Genomic DNA, 13,600 nt, shown 5'->3' with positions numbered 1-13,600 from the left:
AGCATCAGGGACAGCTAGGTTTAGAATTAGACCTGGGGAAAGAATTGCAAGTGAGGATGGTCAGGAAGGACAAGTCTGAGAGGTTTTTTGGGCGAAGTAGGTAAGAAATTCAATAAAGTGTTCCGTAAAGTAATTGGTAGATTGTGTGGATACACCCACAGAATTCAACTGGTAGGAAATGCAAAGCCACGTGTGCGCACAAGTTGAGGAATCATCCATTGGGTGTGAGAGAGAAGGTAATGACGGAGTTACATAATTTGTGTAAACAAGGAGTCATTGAAACCATTGAGAGTAGTGCATAGCTTTCTCCAATTGTAGTGTCTTGATGGGTTGATCAAGCTATGCATAGATTTGAGGCATTTGAATTACAAAATTTTGGTCCACAGACATCCCTTACCCAAAGTTAACGAGATGCTTACAACAATGGAGGAGGCTTCATGGTACTCTATGCTTCACTTATCGTTCACCTACCACCAGGTGGATCCAACCCAATTGTCCAGAGCGCTAACGGCTTTCATTATGCCCATGAGGGCATATCAGTTCAAAAGATTGCCTTTTGGTCTGGTGTCAGCATCTTCTGTTTTTCAGAAGATTATGGAAGATCTTCTAGGGGATATTCCTGGGTTAAGATGCATCAAGGACGATATCTTGGTGGGTGCGAAGTCTGAGTTGGAACATGATGCTAGTGTACAAGAAGTGCTGGGGAGACCTGAGGCGGCAGGATTGATGGTGAAGAAGGAGAAATGCCAATTTAAATTTCTCCAGCTATCGTTTTTGGGTCACGGTTTGGACACTTGCCTGAGATGGTAAGAGCCATATTGGAGATCGAATCACCGACAAACCGGGTCATTCCTGGGTATGAAGGAATTTTATGCCAAATTTGTGAAAAACTTTTCAGCGAAGTGTGCAGTCCTTAGATATTTGTTGAAGTCTAGAGCACAGTTTGTGTGGGGAAGGAAGGAAGAGGTGGTGTTCAGAAGGATGAAACAGAAACTGGCCAATGCCTCCACATTGCATAGATGTAATCCCTTGGCAGAGACGAGAATTACGTGGATGAATGTGCCTGTGGGGTGGGAGCTGTACTCTCTCATCCTAAACATGGGATCGAGGTGCCTGTGGCATTTGCTTCATGAACTTTGTCAGTGACAGAGTCGAGGTACTCCACCATTGAGCGTGATAGCCTGGCATGCTAAAATATATGTATGGTGAATTCACTACATACATAATAAGGAGTGCCCATAAGCCATCAGCACATGTATTTACCACTAGGGGATCTGGTTTAGCAACACCCAGGATAGCCAAATGATTGTCAGCATTACAAGGATTCAACTTTGTGGTGGCATTTGTACGGCCCACTGCAATTCTGTTGCAGATTGTTTAACGAAACCTCCCCATGCGGGAGCTGTTGAGGGCGAAGGGTTATGTGATGAGGGGATGGCGCAGGTGGTGAATACTGTGAACAGTGCAATTTCATAAGATATTTGGCTCAAAAGCATTGCGTGTGATGGGGAATTAAAAGGGGCTGTCACTAGAACTGAGTGCGTATAGCGTCTGGATGAGGAGGTCAGTTCACCATTTTACAAAGCACAGGACAAGTTGAGTAGTTCTGTGTAGGGTTTGGCAAGGGTGAACGGTTGGTCCCTCGAATGTCCTATCAGAGAGAACTCGTCAAGTGTGCCCCGAAGGTAATTTGGTTAAATATTTAACCAAACTTAGATTGAGGGCCAGATTTAGGTGGCCCGGTATGGACAGCATGGTAGAAGAGGAGGTAGGGGTTTGTGTTCCCAGTGGGGCCAGTGATAAGTTGCTAAAGACCCAATAACCTGAAATTGGGAGTGTGGAGATTCCTATGAGTTTCCTGCGGCAGGAATATAGGTTTGCCTTCATCGTTGTGGATTATGCCCCGAGGTGATTTGAGCTCGAGTTTGTGGAAAGCAATTCTACCAAGTGTGTAGTTGATTTTATGGAAGGATTGTTTTTGAGAGAAGGATATCCCAGTGTAATTATCTCGGATAATGGGGTGCAGCTTGTGTCACGGGAGATGTGTGAATACCTGAATACCAATGGCATTGAGAATCACTGCACTGCGCTCTATAATCCAAAGGCCAATGAGTTAGTTGAAGGCATTAATGGCATTATGAAGGAGACCATCTAATTGGTGTTCAATAATGGGTTAGATTGGAGGAAATGAGTGCAGGAACTAATGAAAGCGTACAGAGACATGCCACATAGATTGACAGGCGTGACACCATTTGAAAAAATGAGGGGTTTGAGAATGTGTTCACAGCTGTTTCCTAAATGGTTGGTTGAGGAAAAAAAGAGTGAAAGTAAGCAAAGGGTTGTGGAAGGGAGGTTGGTGTGGGTATAGGTGATGTGGTGCGTGTAATGAAACCATTCAGTGTGCTGAAAGGGTGTTTAGTCTATTTCGAACCCATTAAAGTCATCAGCGTGGGTAAAAAGCATGTAGTAACCAGCGATGGAAGGCGTTGGAGTATGGATCGTGTTGCCATTGTACAGCATCTGGACTGCATGGTGACTGATGGTGATGAGGGGCGTGGGCATCTCTTGCAGAATGGGGAGGGGGAGTGGTACAAGGTCTTCTATGACCGTGAAGGCAACAAGAGGAGTAGCGGAATGTGCATACATCATTATCATTATTAAGTTTCTTGTAAAGCGCAACACGCCCGCAGGCCTCAGTGCGCACATCTGGTGATACTGATGCAGGTGGTGGCAAAAAGGAGATCCTGCATGGGGCAGAAGGGGGTCATGAAATGGCCTTAGGGAATAATGGATAGGATGAGGGAAGGAGTTCAGACACCGCGTCTGGTTGCTCGAGAAGAAGACCTTCAAAGTTGAATGATTATGTAATGACAAGTTTATATCCTTCATCCGAGTTGTAACTTACATCCTCTTTTAGTAATAGATATATGTGTGAACGGCACCTGTCCGGTGTAAGAGGAAACATATGTGGTATCTACTGTGCATGCAATAGCCAACCATTCCCTCAGGCAGAATGCTATTGCGTGCCTGCCTAGTCTCATAGCTACTGTGCACGCAATGTCATTGCATGCCTCTCCTGTGACAGCCGTTAACTGTTCCCCTGTTAGAGACACCTTTACATACTGGCGGACGGACCTGTGTTGGGGTCTTTTAATACAATAAATCTTATTGTGGAAATACAAACTTACCTTGTGTGAGTCATCCGTTATTACCGTCAGAAGCTGTGATACTCACTAAACAAATGTACACTATCATTAGCAGTTTCATCTCGTCCAACTCCCATGAGAACGCCATTGCAGAGTTCTAGTCCTCTACGGCTGTTATGATGTCAGCTGACATACTCAGGACCTTGCATGCAAGTGCTTGCATTTCGAGCAAAGTGACTGTCAGCATGATACACGCCCTCAAGCATGAATATTACTAATGCTTGCACGTCATGCAATTGGCATATCATGAGCAAACCCTACCTCTCAAAATTCTGGCAGATGTACATGGAAACAATAGGCATAGAAATGTATATCCTTACACAGAACCAAGCAAAACTGGCGGGTGGAGATTTTGAAGCAAATGGTTAGGGTGGAGGGGTGAGGGTAGAGAACTTTGTCATAAGGCGAGATGGGATGAGTCTGTCAAAAATTCAATGGGATTGTCTACACGAAAAAGAGCGTTGGACTGGAATACAGGGTTTGGATGCACTCATTGGAAACTTGTGGGTAGACCCCTTGCTATCAACCCTTTACATTAAGAGTTAACACATACATCCATGTACACATCCAGCCATTTTGCACATCTCAAAGTTCTGAAGTAAGGTGGACCTTCCTCAATCTCGCATGTGACTGAGCCAGATGTCCTCCTGCTTAGACGCCATGTCATAACGCTTCAGTGATGGACTCTCTCAACAACAACAAACACATATTTGATGTATCAATGTGCATTGCAAGACTAACAATTCTGTATGAATTCTTTTAGCTTGTAACTTCTATCACAACAAAACGTATTTCTAAATTGAACAAACACCTGCCAAATGAATAATAAGGATTGCTGTTTATCTGTACGCACTGTTTGTAGGTCAGACTGTACGAGAAACCGGAAAATAACACATTTCGTTTTATTTTAGATTAATGCACCCTTCACTTACTGCGGAAGATCGGAACACCGCCCAACGGAGCGCCCCCATGACTGTAACCCTTCAACCTCTTGTAGTCCTCTTTCTTCGTCTTCTGTCAGATTGCAGCAAGGCCCAAGAGGCATTCTCCTGTCAAGATCTGCGCCACAAACTGAGATCACCTCAGCATTGCTATAGCTTCTGATTGCAAACATTTCATGTATTTGTTTTCGTGAATATTCAGTACGTTGGTCTTTTTTGCCACACTGTGTGTGAACAAATAGTGATTTTGCTCCTGATTGCCTAATTTTCTCTGTGACACGGTTTATGTCTGTGTGCAATCATTCACCGCTTTGAAAGAAAATGGTGTGTTCAAGGAGAAGGGATTTGGGATTGTGGGTGTTTCTACCCGAACAGGAAGCATAAAAGTAGTAGACATCTGTGTTTAAGACTTTCCTCTCGCCCTAAACAACTGTTCTCCATAAACGCAGGACTATCATGTAAATTTACCCCATCCAATTTACAAACGCACAAATGACTCGTTTCTCAAGCACCAGGGGTGGTGGTCCGAGCGACCAATCAAGTTACCCAAATGGCTGTCTTAATCCATCTGTACAAACCAGTAAGTTGTTGTCTGCTGGTGCCGTCATCGCACATGCACCACATTTTTTCAATTACAAAACACTCAGTGACCTGTTTTGTGGGTTCCACTGTAGCACCCTTGCCCCCCAAGCCCTCTCCAATGATTGCCATGGAAAAAGAAAGGGGCTCAGTTTGAGCTCTCTTTTGGTTTGCAGCATTGTTGGATGGGTTTTGCTTTCTTTTACCACAAGCCTGTTTGCATGAAAGACAAATCATTTGGGTGGTAGTGACACATAGCCTACGGGCAAGGCCTAGACTACCCTTGGTTCTGTTAATTTGGGCTGTGGGTCATTACCACTCATACGGCTGGTTGCCAAAGGGACTATTACTAAAATCCATGCCAATCACCCAGCCTCCTCAACTGCTTTCAGTTTGATTGACTAACCTTGTCTCTATCCCCATATGAGATATGTCATGTCCCGAGTTCAGGTTCTCGAGGAAGCAACTCCGAGATTTGATTCACCTAAGGTGGCCATTTTCAAACAATTCAAACACTTTGCTCTCTTAGCTTACTCTACATGTCCCAAAACGCAACTAACATTTGCTTCTACTCTTTCCATCAGTGCAAACCGGTTGGTTCTAAACTAACTAAACAATACCTGGAAATAGTGGATCTACCTGTTATCTTGATGAACTCCTGTTGTCTTTTGATCTTTGTAGTCATACTGTTTTAATGATACATGCATTGGAAACTACTAATTCTCCAATCAAAGATGAATGATGTTTTGACCGAAATACTATCAGCAACAATAAAGGAACATGATATATTGATACTTCCTAAGTGGAGCAAAATTGGCAAATAAAATGAAGTTACTATGTTTTGGGAATTACTTGACTAGAGAAATTCTAGCTAATGCAGTCAAACTCCTCTATGTCAAATGTGTTCATCAGGATTAAAGAAGAGCAAAGCTGCTGCATGCAGTACAAATAGATGATGATTGAAACGAGGGCGCCCGCCATGAACCTATCCGCTGATTTGTTAAACATATGCGCTTGTGCATCCAGGTATAGTGAGACAAAGTGACATGTAGCCTCTAACCGGGGACCAAAACATTACAACTTGATGCAAAACAGTTTTTTGTACGATGTGTATCCTGTTGATCTGGATGAAACCGCCCCAGTTTCCAAAGTGATGATAAAGTTGTGTCACGTGTAACAGATGGCACATGAATCGCTCAAAATCTAAGAGAGTTCCAGGGTTTGTATGGAAATATAAGTGGGCCCTACGGCTGCCCGTCTCTCTCTCATCATCAAGCACCTCCTCCCTAACCCAGACATCTTTAGTCCCAAGTTAGTATACTGTGCTTGTTTCTTCCTCAGTATGCTAATCACTAAATGAGCTCAGACTTTAACCTAAAGGTCCTAGGCCTTATCTCACTAAACCCCCCAAGAATTTCCCAATGTTCCCCAATGTTCTAGTCAGTGGTTAGTGTTCAGTAGGGATAGGGAGTAGTGACGTGCAGATGCTCTGCTTGAGTCAGGCTTCTTTTTTTCATGTTCTCTCTATCCTCTCCCGCTCCTTGTCCTGCCTTCTTCCCCCTTCAACTGCAACTACTGACTCCTCCCTCCACTTTCCTGTCCCTCTGATGTCCCTCACACCTTCTGGCCCTCACCTAAACCCTTTGATGTTACTCTTATGGTCTGCTGTCACTACCCTCCCTGTCCACACTACTACTCCCTCGTACACTCTGCTACTCCCTCCTCCACACTACTACTACTTATACACCCTCTTTTCTCTCAGTACCAGACACTTCACTGTCACTCCATACACTAATTCTTGTAAACTCATGTGGCACACCAACACGCACACTCACGCTGCAGTATCACTTTCTCTCACTTTTCAATAGCACACCTCCACGCGCCATGCTTTTTTCTCCCTCCTGCTGGTATCTTGGTCATGCACCTCCTCCTCCTCTGACCTCACCTGAATAACCCACACTCCCTGCTTCTTGTGTTCTCTTTGTATACTCCTCTGCTTCTCTGGGTTGGCTCTCTGTCTCTAGCCAATCTGGCTGTGTCTTTCCCACCATGGATGTGTTGCAGGCAGCAACGATCATGAATAGTCACCCATTTCTTCTGCCAGGCCTGCTTGGAACAGCAATGGCGGTCCAGTAGGCTGAAGATTTGAATTTTTGTCCAGCTTCATTTTTTGCACCCCAAAGGTAAGTTCCATTGTTGGGGGATTTTGTACCACCTCCATTAGTCCTTTGTGGTCTAGGCGTTTTGGCAGTGGCTGTGCATGCTCACTGCGGCTGTAAGGCAGCACAGTGCAGTTTCCCTGTCAGCCGCGTTATTGATGGTGCTGCAGTTCTCTGTCGCCACTGCTCTCTCTACACTGCCAGTGGAATGTAGAATCCTGGGGAGCTAGATATTGTGGATGCACGTCAAAAAAACGTATTGCAAAAGATCAAATTACAAAATTACAGAGCCCACTTGCCCGCATTTTGTAATTCGATCTTTTGGGATTTTACCCATTTGTCCCCCGCACTGCCTTAAATGTATGCAGGGGACACCCCTGCAACCGCTGCAGCACATAATATTGAACTGAGGGAGCAGGGGACACCCCCACAACCATGTTCAGTATTATGGGCTTCGATCTAATCTACTATGCCGAATGCACACAAAACGTGCAGTCGGCATTTTACATTCGATCTTTTCGACCATTTCAAGATTTTGCTGATCGGGTCTATCTGCTGACAGTTGGTGCACAATACTGGATCACTGATCTTAATTGGATGCTTCCTGCTAGTTTCTCTTTGGGTTGGGCTGTCACTAAAGGAAACAAGAGAACACTGGCAAGCGTCTTGTCAAAGAGGTATGGCATGAGACAGAGGTGTACTGCTCAGAATCAGACTGGCACTAGGGGGCAGGCAGGAATTGTGGCCCTCTCAACTGCCACCGTCCACTTCATATGTGAGACTGGCTCTGGATCTTTCCCTGGTACGCCTCCCACCCCCACCTGAGAGGCGTTCCTGTCCCCTCATGACAAAGGCAGGGTACTGGCCTAACTGTAGTCTGGTAAATAGAGAGAACTTAAAGTTGCCAAGCCACTAATATTCCTGGTTGTAGGGTCAAGCACTAAGCTTTGCACATAAAGAGTGAATCTAATTAGGCTACATGTAGTGAAATCTAATGCATTTTTAAAACCAAAGAAGAAAAACAACGTGTGGCAACATTTAAAAAGAACAGGAAATGCAGTTGGCTTAATGGGGACAGGCAGTAATGAGAGAAAGGTGGGACCTAAATGTAGAATCCACACAAATGGTAAGAAAACACAATGGCCAGGGGAAAAAAGTTCTGTAAATGTCTAAGACTGAAGAATGCTACCAAAATCAGATCTGGTTTGCTCTGCAATAAGAAACCCAGATCACAAACCCAATAACAATGCCTTTGTATCAAACTAGGTACAAGTTTCCTTTCATGGATATGCCCATGGCTTGGTACATTTCCTGATGTGAAATTCCCAGTGCCATTTCTATATAAGGGTGGCTGTTCCTCTACCAGTGCAAGTAGCATAATATACAGGTTGAGAGGGGAAGCTGTGGCGGCGGCACTGTTCTGTGGGCTGCACAGCGGAATTAGTGTGGACTTTTCCCCGGGCTTGCATCTGTGCAGTCTTCACTATCACGTGGATACCTTCCTGAAGCTCCTAACGCAAGCAGAGTGGGGCTTTGTGGCATGCAGGGAGATATTCCCAGAATCTCTAGTCCAGGGGTGTGTAAACCCTAGCTTTCTAGATATTTTGGGGCACGTCTCCAATGATCTCTTATCATTGGAGGTGCTGGAGAGGGCTGATGGGATTTGTAGTCTTAAACACCTGAAGGGTCAAAAGGTTGAAGACCCTCTGGTTTCAGGGGCTGTGCAACTTTTCTAGCTGAGCCCTAAAGAAGGACAACTGATTGTAGAGCCCAGGTGGATCTGGGCACCACGTGACATGTGGGTGTGTGTGTTTTGTTTCCAAAATGCATTCTTGCTGTAATAAACCGTGATGTATGTTACTGCCAATACATTGCAAACACCAATCAGAGCAGAAATTCACCGACTTGTTGAGAAGTTCAAGTCAAGGTGAATATGAGAAGCCCGCCTGAAACACCCCTTTCGCTTCCGCGCCTTAGATGGCCAGAAGGAAGGGAATGCCCCAGGGAAACCCTCTGGGGGTAAAAAACCCTGTCAGCTCCGGAGCGCAGTGTTGTCCTTGATGTCGTGAAGAACTGGGCGTGATTCCGAGGATGTTTCAGGGAGATGATTTCTAACACAAGTGTGATAAGAAAAGGAGAATGGGTTAATTTTAGAAGAGGAAAACAGAACAGGGTATGATGAAAAAGAAGGTAATATAACCTCAGTACCCTCACAAAAATGGTGCTGATTGCGAGAAAGTTAACTTCTTGTATGCTTTGTTCTAGGCATGCAGTGTTGTAGCTAGCGTAAGGAAAGAATTAGTTAACTGAAGAAGTGAATACGGAAACAGTAAGCGTCTAAAGGAAACCTAAGGAGTCTCCGACGTTCCTGACGTTGCGTGTTGCTTAGACGAAACGAAAATGCTAATGGCGTAGGATCGAGGGTGATTATGGTAACAGCTGAAGGCTGCGGGTATCCGTTTACCAAATGTACCGAAAAGCATGGGCGTAATTTTAGGGGGGGACGGAGGTGTTTGTACCCCCCAACTTGTATGGCACACCATTTTGTCCCCATTCATTTGGCTGGGGCAGCTTTTCTTTAGATGTCATGTCCCCCCAACATTTTTAGAAAAGTTACTCCACAGCTGAAAAGGGAAGGCAAAACGAGTAATGTAAGTAGAGATAAACAACCCCTGGAATCCGTAATGTCAAGGACTCTGGTTCACATATCCGAATGTTACCGATCCCTTTGTTTTCGAATTTGGAGAAAGGGACTTTAAAAGACACACAACCCGGGCTGGGAGGGTGAGAGCATTCCAGCGCGGCTTGGAAAGAATCGCGTGTTGTTACGGAAGTAGAGCAGGGTATCTAAGAAAGAAGACACAACAATAATGAGGAAAAAAGGGCAGTATGTCAGGAAACAGAACAGAAGTAAACCTAGGAATGAAGTTACTAAGCGCATCCATGCGTTGTCCAGGAAGACAGATATGCTGGTTCCTGCAGAGGGGGTGGAGCCCCGGCATGCAAGGAACTCTGCAGAGCTAGCATGCTACAGCCACTAACCCCAGCTATCTTAGAAGGGGAAATGGATGCAAACCGGACACAGGACCAACGGTGCCATAGAGACCACCGTCTCCTGTGGGACATGACACTTGCTGGCTTGTTCGACCTAAATTGTTATGCTTCAATATACAACCTGCCTTTGCTTTACATGGTGTTATGCCCTCAAAAGCTCACATGGTCTTCCATTCATGCAAGCCTATAACTAACGTTGTGCGCCAATGTTTTTTTGTTTGATTTTTGGAGGTCTACTTCATTTCTGTCAGTCTTTTTGGTTCATAAACCTGTGAAATAGACATCCATGGCTATTTACTGTGGCAATAGCCAAGGATGTGCAGGGAGTGTCTTGTCCACAAGCTTCTCCGGTTAAAGGAATCAGTCTAAGGTTAGGCTGTCACACTGGAAATATACTGTGGTGGCTGCTTCAGAGAAATTCCTATGGTCTGTGGTGAACTGATGAACGCCTTTAACACAGCCAAATGGAAGAGACCAATTTTCCCATCTGACTTCTCTTTTGTAAGTGGTCCGAAGGGGGAAAACGACAAAAGTCGGGAAAAGTAGCATTTTGCTGTCAAGAAAACTAAGAACCATAACTGATCCAGTACTTATCCAGAGGCACAGACACAGGTATAAATATGTTGTCCCATCGACTCGAACGCCAAATTAATAGTTGACAAGCTAAACATGGGCATAAAAGCCACAGCCATCAAACTTGACAGACTATCCTACAAGGTTGACCTCCTCCAAACTATAGCAGATGACCAGGACAAAGGACTGGCGGTGGTGGATTAGAAGGTTTTTGATGTGGAGGCCACCATTGCTAGCATGCTGGTCACAATCGAGAGACTTGACCATGCTCTGAAAGCCGCAAAGGCTGGAAACAAAGACCTTGAGGTCCACTCACATAGAAACAATCTCCGGGTTGTGGGTCTCTGAGAGTCCACAAGCATTAACATGATGGAGGACTTCATCGAGAAAGCAATCTGAGAAGCTCTCAATGACCTAAAACTCATAGCGCTCTTTGAAATCAAGCCTGTGTAATGCTCCCATAGTTAAGACTGCCCGTGAAAAATGATCCCTTCTGAACCAGTAGTTGAAGATAATTTCTTTCCAGACTTCACTGCCAATGCTGCTTTCAGAAAACCCACAAGGCTAATTAAATTCAAATGGTCTTGCGTTTCTCTGCCAAACTGAAGATGGCATATAGAAAGGTGGCACACTTTTTGGCACCGTAAACAAGGAGAGGGATTTGTTAACAGAACAATTGCCATCACCCATAGCACTTGGGGTGAAGGGTCCGTAGGTAACCTTGGAAGCTTGGGAGAGGGTCCACTGGCATGTCAATGACTGAGGGGTGTGGTCACTGACGTCTGAGAAGCTCAGCACTTATCAATACTGGTTTATGCAACAAGAGGTGTGCTTTGTATAATGTCTGAGTCGAGAGAATATCTACTTTCTGTGACTGGCCATCAGCGGAATAAGAATGGCTCACACTCGTGTGTAACACAATTTCATTTTGTAGAGTTAAGTAAAGTTTATTAGTCGAAGATCAGGGTACATGCCTGACAGTTGGGGATTGGTCAGCACGGTAGGATGGGGGAGGTAAGCAGAGTCCTGAAACGTCTGTTTTATGGTTTTTTGGGGGAAAACATGACAATGAATGCAAAATATTAGACCTATCAAATAATAATGTGTGGGAAATGACACCATGCATAATGTTTAAGTGTCTTTTTGTCTGTGAGATTTACTGGCAAGAAAGCTGGTCAGAACCCTCGTAGAAAATCTACTGCATTAAATCCACTGCCTTAAATCCACTTTAATTAAATTAGTTATTTCATTATACTCTGATTTGTTTAGATAAAACCCACGCCACACCAGTAGAATATTTTGGCAACCATCAGATACCAGGAAGATGTGTTCCTGGTAATGACAAATGACCAGGAGGACAACTGGAGCAACATTTGGATTACATTTTAGATCACAGACAAGACAGACAAATGTCCCTGAGGATGGATGTAAACATCCGAAATGCATTGGACAACATCTAAAGGGTAGACCAAATGCTAAGCGGTGCGTTAAATGAGACAATTAAATAAAGGCAGCAATTTCAGACCTTGATGGAGAGAGAGCACTAGGCCATGGTTGGATGACGACAGAGTCAGAAGGCCTTCCGCCGCATAACTTCCCTGCCCCTACTTGTTATGCTTGGTGGTTGGGGTCCAAAGGAGTGCTATCCCCATATACCTTGGAATCCTTCACCACCCTCTTGCTGAAACTGAAGGGATGTGTGCATTGTTTGGCCATTGACACCAGTTAATTTTCGCAACAACACTCTAGGTCAATTAGTTGGAATGAGGTTCATGTCACACATTCCATGACTGGTCTTCCAGTGTTAGGCTTGTTTTATACCAGGCAGATTCACCTTCTATAATGTGCATAGAGCTGCTCAGGTAAGGCATGAGTTAAATGATGTTCTTCCCATGGCGGTGGCCATACTTGAAGAATAGAAGGCATTTGATTCTTCTGATGGTCTCTTCCTTGTGGAAGGGAAGTGCTGTATAGAAGGGGTGTGGGTGAGTACATGATTACCTGGATTAGATGACTTCACGGTGGGTAACAGGCCATTACCGCACACACATGAGACTATGCCACACAACACACACTTGATGCAGCATACCAGAAAAGTGTACTTCTGGGCCACTTTGCTATTTTCTTTGGAAATAGATCCATTGACCTATTTATTTAGAGAGGCACGTGCAGATAGGGGGTAGTAGTGTGAAGTCACATAATACAGTGATGTTTCTGTACCTGCATCAATTTGATTATTTACATGCACGGTTCCACAATCTCAGACCCATCATGGATATCATTTGGAGGGAGGGGTTTTTCACTGGATTGATCCCCAACTGGATTAAGTCAGAGCTATTGCGAATCCCCTCTATATCCCTGTGAAGGTTGTGGCGACTGAAGATTTTCATGGGCAGCCGGCTTCTATGTGCTACCTGGGTACTGAGATCTGTAGAGACATGCATCCATTGTTCCGTGCACATCTAAACAGGTGCCCTTCCAATCATAGGGATAATGTTGCTTATTGAAATCGTGGCTCTCCCTAAGTTTCTTTACTACGTCTTGAATATCCTATGATGGTACTTCAGAATTTGTTTTGACAAGTTACACTCAACTTTAATGAGACTGATTTGGGCAGATGGAGAGTTGTAGGTGAGATGTGAAGTTCGGATATCACAGTTTGATAGGTGTGAAATAGTGGTAGAGCTGTATTCGTTGATAACTTGGGCCAAACATTTAAGCAATAAGCACAAGCCAGGGGAGCTTTACTGTCTGATATGTGGCTGGTGACCAAATAAGAGTCTGGAGTACAGTGAAGGACTTAACAAAGTACCCAGGACAATAGCATACAATAAAGCCACTGGGCCAGGGGTTTACAGTGATTTGTACCCAGGGACAGGCTTCGTAGGGTGCAGCAGTCCTAATTAAGAGCAAGATGGCAGGCTGACAAACAGTAAAAAGGGGAGGCGGGCTGCATCGCCAATGTCAAGTGGCAAGAGTAATGAGGCAGGCCACAGTGGGGGCAGGAGGCGGTTGACAACGGGCACCAGCGATGTTGGTGGGGGCACGGCTTCTACGCAGTCCATAAGAATGGCTTCTCTCAGAGGGA

The sequence above is a fragment of the Ambystoma mexicanum genome, chromosome 1p (genome assembly GCF_040938575.1).
Source record: "Ambystoma mexicanum isolate Mex_15411 chromosome 1p, UKY_AmexF1_1, whole genome shotgun sequence".
NCBI classification, from domain to species: Eukaryota; Metazoa; Chordata; class Amphibia; order Caudata; family Ambystomatidae; genus Ambystoma; species Ambystoma mexicanum.
Note: the sequence above shows the minus strand (reverse complement) of the source record.